The sequence below is a fragment of a genome, unplaced genomic scaffold (genome assembly GCF_019419815.1).
Source record: "Pyrus x bretschneideri cultivar Hongxiangsu unplaced genomic scaffold, Pyrus_bretschneideri_v1 Contig15, whole genome shotgun sequence".
Lineage (NCBI taxonomy): Eukaryota > Viridiplantae > Streptophyta > Magnoliopsida > Rosales > Rosaceae > Pyrus > Pyrus x bretschneideri.
The window spans coordinates 3,672,659-3,679,275 of NW_025999446.1; the positions used below are offsets into that span (position 1 = coordinate 3,672,659).

Below are 6,617 nucleotides of genomic sequence, written 5' to 3' on the forward strand. Positions count from 1 at the left end.
ATAAGCATAAGCAGTATGCCAAGCTTTGGGATTACCTTGAAAAGTTGAAAATGAGAAATCCTGGCAATACTATCAAAGTAAAAGTAGATTTCTAAAGTGAAGAACGTTATTTTAAAAGGTTGTACATATGCCTTGATGCATTGAAGAAAGGTGTTCAAGAAGGGTGTAGGCTTATAGTGGGTTTTGATGGGTGCCATGTTAAGGGTGTAGACCTATAGTGGGTTTTGATGGGTGTCATATTAAGGGTGTTGGTACCAATAATGGCATGTTTCCAAAAGTATTTGCTATTTTGGAGGCGGAAAATAAGAAGATTTGGACTTAGTTTGGAGATATTCTTCGAGAATGTGGGAATTGAAAATAGAAATGTTTGGGCCTTCATCATTGACAAACAAAAGGGGCTAGGCAATGTTATGTGGAATTTGATGCCAATTATAGAACACAGACATTGTGTTAGACATTTGCATAGACGTGCAGGTCACATCGGAATTGCCTTGAAACAAACGTTGCCTTAAAACAAAGGCTGGTCCATAGGTGTTTGTTCACTCACTTTACAAAAGGTGATTATGATAGGTGTTATGATGAAGGGTATATTGCTCATATGCCTAGAAAAGAAGAGTGGAAGAGAAGGCCCATGAAACCCCATTTTTACCAAAAAACAACCTAAAAGATCTAAAGGCAAAAGAATGGCATATGAGATAAAGAAGGGGGGAAACAAAGCTATGGAGATATGTCTAATTCATTGCCAAAGCTATGAATGGGAAGGAAACAATAGACCAAGTTGTCCACAAGGGTTGCTATAATCACAACAAGGTTTGGAATCATAAAAGAGGTAATTTGATCAACAAGGATTGTATTTATTTTGAGTTTTGTTATATCCCTTATCATAGTTGCTAAGTGAACATAAATAATGCAGAGTCATGGCCAAATAGTTGGTATAAATAGTCAGAGATGAAGGTTGGATTCATAATCTTTGTATCTTCTTATCCCGAATGCAAAAACCCTAGCGAGGCCAAAACCCTCAAATCCCCCAATGCCAAGATGAGTAGGGAGAAGCTTTTGAAGATGGTTGGTACAGTTCGCACTGGTGGAAATAGCAGTGTGAGAAGGAAGAAGGTTGTTCACAAGACAACCACCACAGACGACAAAAGGCTTCAGAGCAACCTTAAGAGAATAGGGGTGAATGCTTCCTATAATCGAGGAACTTAACATATTTAAGGATGACGTAGTTATCTGGTTTATAAGCCCCAAAGTTCAAGCTTCAATTGCTACCAACACTTGGGTTGTTAGTGGTTCTCTTTAAACAAAGAAGTTGCAAGATATTCTTCCTAGTATTATCAGTTACTTAGGGTCAGATAAATTGGTAAAATTTAAAGAAGTTTGCTGAGCAGTTTCAGAGGCAAGAACCTGGTACTGGTAGAGCCACTGCACAAGAAGACAATGATGATGATGTTGGAAGTTCAAATAAAAACATGTTTTCAATGGTTGTGTGTTGCTAGATGTTTTTTTAACTCATACTTCCTGCAACTACCAAAATTAAGTCTTCCCATGTGCTGGCTGAAATTGTCGAATGCAACCAGTGGAATAATGTAGAGTGTGTGTCCAAAAGCCTAAAGCGGCTTCATGTGTTTTAAAAGGTGTAAAGATTTTGAACACCTTCATTTATTTTGCATGTGTTAGTCTTTGTTTTGTATTGTTTATTAAAACCACTTGTGAGATTCTTTATTTTTTGCATGTATAAGTAAGTCTTCCCCGTAAGGCTTTTGTAGTCAATCTCATTTCCCGCAATAAGAGTTGTAAACTTTTTTAATAAATTAAGTATGTGTTTTCCAAGCAGCTTGTTGCTTCTTTCTTTTCTTTATTTTTGTTTGTCTAACTTCATAGAGAGTGGAAAACAAGCGTAAGAGGTGTGATAGAGTTCGTAAACTTATCACCTACATTTTGGTATTGAGTTAGTTAACTTTTAAATATCAAAAATTGGTATCAGAGCCAGAATTCTTTCTAGCAAAGTGTAGCAACTATGGTGTCCAACTTGGTGCAACTCCAGGTTTCCATATTGAAGAAAGAAAACTATGAAAGATGGTCCATCCAGTTCAAAGCTTTGTTCGGATCATATAAGCTATGGGAAATTATTAGTATTGGGTATAAAGAGAACTCTCAAGGCCTGTGAAAGAAGGACAATTAAGGCACTGTATCTTCCCTGTTAAGGATTAAAAGATTCAACGTTCAAGAAGGTTGTAGAAGCAACAACTAGCAAGCAAGTTTGGGACATTATGAACACAATTTACGAAGGAGTAGATGGAGTAAAAAGAGTCTGGCTTCAATCATTAAGAGGAAATTTTGAGGTTGTTTATATGAAAGAAGGAGAAAACAATTCAGATTACTACTCTCGACTACTTGAAATTATGAATGAAATGAAAAAGAATGACAAAAAGCTTGACGATGTTCGTGTCATGGAGAAAATCCTTCGATCCCTCACATCCAACTTTAAGCATGTTGTGACTATTATTAAGGAATCCAAAGAATTGGAAACTATGAGCGCAAAAGATCTGCACTAGGATCCTTCCTAGTTCACGAGCCACACATTCAGAAGAATGCAAGCCCCACAATGTTAGAGCAAGCTTTGGAGTGAAAACTAAATATTAACAAGTCAAGTAGAGGTCGTGGACAACATAACTCATGACATGGGAGTTCATCCAACCGTATCTAGCGACAAGGTAGAGAAAAAGACTGAGGCTATGCACAAAATCGAGGTCAGTCTCAAGAGTGGAGATTGCTCGAGGAAAAACACATATCTAGTGTCACAACTGCAAGCAATATGGACATTACGCCAATAAATGTTCATATAAAAATGGTGAGCATATCAACATGGCAGAATTAAGTAGATATGCTAGTGAGTAACTTACAATTTTACTAGCACACTATGATTCCAACAGCCAATAAGATATTTGGTATTTGGATTATGGTGTAAGCAACCACATGTGTAGGAAGAAAGAGTTCTTTTTCGAACTTAAAGATGGGGCCTATGGATCTGTGAGTCTTGGTGACTCTCATAGCTGCCAGTTGAAGGCAAATGGAAGATCAAGATCATCCAGAAGGATGGTAGATAAGAATACATCTTTGATACTTACTACATACCAGGTATGAAGATCAACATTCTGAGCATTGGTCAGTTGCTTCAAAAATGGTTCATTATACATATGAAGAATATGTTTCTCACTCTCAGAAATGCAAGGAGAAAACTTATTGCACATGTTCGAATGTCAAAGAACTGAATATTCCCATTAAATTTGAGCACAAGGATTGGAAGCTGCCACATAGAGGTGATGGAAGATGAGTCATGGAAATGACATCTTCGCTTTGGCCATCTTCATTTCAATGGTCTAAAGTTGTTGTCAAGTGGAGGAATAGTTCATGGTCTACCTCATATAGAAACCACAAACCATGTATGTGAAAGTTGCGTGCTTGGTAAGCAAGCACGACTCTAATTCCCTCTTGGTGATGCATGGAGAGCAAAGGCACAACTGCAGTTGATGCACACAAATATATGTGGTACATTGGATCCTATGTCCTATGGAGGTAATATGTATTTTATTACTTTCATTGATGATTTCAATAGGAAGACTTGGGTTTATTTTCTTAAGGTGAATTCAGTTGCCTTAAGAGTTTTCAAGGAGTTTATGGCACTTATAGAGGCTGAAAGCAACCACAAGCTTGTGGTTGTCAAATCAGACCGAGGTGAAGAGTACACCTACAATGCTTTCCAAGCATACTGCAAGGAGCAAAGGATTAGGCATTGTTGGAAATGTGCCCTAAAACCAATCATATGATGATACTTTATGGACATTTCACATGTTAAACTAATCTAGTTTAATATTAAGGGCAAACATTATTGTTTGAGCCGTCTCATATAAATGTTATATGCTTAAACGATAAGTCCAAGGAATATGTGATTGGAAGAATGCGATCTAAAGAAGTTAGATTCATGAGACCATTCTTTCGTTGACACATCCTAAACGTTCCTGATCATAGGATTGTCAATTGGGCATTGACAGTCCGTTAAGATCAGTACGTGTTATGTCTTCTCTCAGGGAGAGTGACTAGTCTCGAGTCATTGGTGTGTGTGACATCAAGACAAGTACGTAGGTGCTCAATAGAGAATGAGTTCACTGAACACGATCAACGAAGAGTTCTCATATTCATGTCACATGAGAACTCATGGTTGGGATAATGCAAATTAGTCTTTTGACCTGAGGCATCACAGTTGTCTTGTGGTTAGGTCCTTAATCTTTGATTATGTCAAAGTCACTCCATTAGGAGGGTGTCCATGGCATCGTTGGGGTTAAGCCACTTAGCCATGGAGGCAAGTGAATGCGCAACAAGGGATCTCTAACCTTCAAACTGTTTGAGGGAGAATACTCTATGATATGATTAAAAATCTTTGGCCAAAGTATGAATGAGATTTAGGAATGTGTTCCAAATCACATTCAAGGTAATCATATAAGCACAAGACTCACATTAGATAGTAGACATGAATAAACTATCAAACCAAACAATGTGGTCAAGAGTATTGTATTAGAGAAAGACCGTATTGCATTTGTAATCCTAAAACTGAATAGGTTCTCCACCTCTTCTGATTAGCTTGGGTAACCATGACATGCTGCTAGGCGTCAACCATGGTTTGTGGAAGCCCTAAAAGTGTATTATCACTAACGGGAGAATTAAAAGTAAGTTTCAATTCACAATCGATTAGAAAGAGTTTTAATCGCCCACTGCCTCGCTAAAAGGAACCTAATGGATCGTTCACCGAGTAAGGTAGAGTTTGAAGAAACAACGGAGATGAGTAAGAATAATTAAATGGTTTAATTGTTTATCTAAGGCTAGGATTAATTAATATGTTAATTAATCAAACGAATAAGTTCGTTAAAGACCTCGGGTTAGTTTTGGGCTGCAAGGCCCAATGGGATTTGAATGTCAAGCCCATTAACTCAAGTTGTATGACAACTTGAATAAACAAAGGGCTTGAAAGCCCAATAAACCCTATAGGTTTGCCATGTTAGAAGAATAGGGCTTTTGGTCCATTAGGTCACTTATTTGAAGGGACTATATAAAGGACTTTATAGCCTAAAATTTACATATGGTAATTTTTGGGGAAAGGATGAGAACACAAGCTCTCCTTTCTCTCTAAAATTTAGGCCACCTTGGAGGGATCATCTAGCAATCAAACTCCTCCAAGGTCACTCATTTCTTCTTCATTATGCCTTGGTGATGAATAATTAGAGGTTCTCAATTTTGGGAACTTGGAGAAACCTTTTCATCCATCCAAATCCATGGATCTAAGATGCAAGGAATGAAGGCCCTCTCTTTGGGTGATTAGCCTTTGCTTATGCAAAGAGGAATCTACAAAGGTATTGATTTCTCAACTCACTTTGTTTTGAGTTGAGTCTTGGTTCACCTATCTACTAGGCTTTGAATTTCATGGGTAAATGTTTTGTTTTTAAGTGCATACAAGCATGATTCCGCCTTTAATTGTTAAATGCATGCTATTGATGTTGCTTAAATGAACATGTTTTTCACAAATCTTCCTTCAGGCATCAACTGATTGTTGCCTATACCCCACAAGAAAATGGGATATCGGATAGTAATAATTATACTATCCTAGACATGACAAGGTCCATGATTAAAGAGAAGAATTTTCCAAAAGAATTGTGGGCATAAACTGTAGCTTGTTTGATTTATTTATTGAATCGACGTCTAACAAAAAGTATCAAAAGGATGACAACACAAGAAGCTTGGAGTGGGTACAAGTTGAATGTTGCATACCTAAGAGTTTTTAGGTGTGTTGCATATGCTCAAGTTGCAGAAGCCAAAAGGAGAAAGCTTAATGATTGAGGTGAAAGTGTGTGTTTGTAGGTTATAGTGAAGAGTCCAAGGCATATAAGCTACACAACCCGCTAACAGGCAAATCAGTTGTTAGTAGAGATGTCATCTTTAGTGAAGATGAGACATGGAGATGGAACGACAAAGAAGTTAGTGAGGAGAAGATTGTTTCCATTGATTTTGAAAAACTAGAAGTTGTATCACCTGTTGAGCAACAACCTGCTCAATCAATCATAACAACTCCGTTACACAGAACTACAATGAGTGGTCCTACATCTAATAAAGAAAGCAGCTGCTTAACTCTAGTGAGGCTAAGACTTCTCACCGAGATATATGGACAAGAATAAGAAACCCACATTTTCTACTTATATGCAAACCACGAGCCTTTCTCATTCAATGAAGCTGTGGAAGACCATTGAAGAATAGCCATGGAGGAAGAAATACATGCCATCAAGAAGAATGACACTTGGGAGTTGACAATGCTCCCACAAAATCAAAAGGTTATTGGTGTCAAGTGAGTGTACAAGATCAAGCACATGGAAGTATGGATCTGTACAAATCTAGGCTTATAGCAAAAGGCTACAAACAGAAATATGTAATGGACTATGATGAAGTCTATGCTCTAATTACAAGACATGACACGGTAAGATTGCTAATCTTTCTTGTCACTTACAAATGGAAAATTTATCAACTGGATGTCAAGTCAACCTTCCTTAATGGAGTTCTTGAAGAAGAAATGT

General features: G+C 37.5%; 1 pseudogene; it reads left to right on the forward strand.

Annotated features, from left to right (window-relative positions):
- Positions 1-1,038: 1,038 nt before the first annotated feature.
- LOC125475455 lies at positions 1,039-6,224 on the forward strand (annotated as a pseudogene).
- Positions 6,225-6,617: the final 393 nt, after the last annotated feature.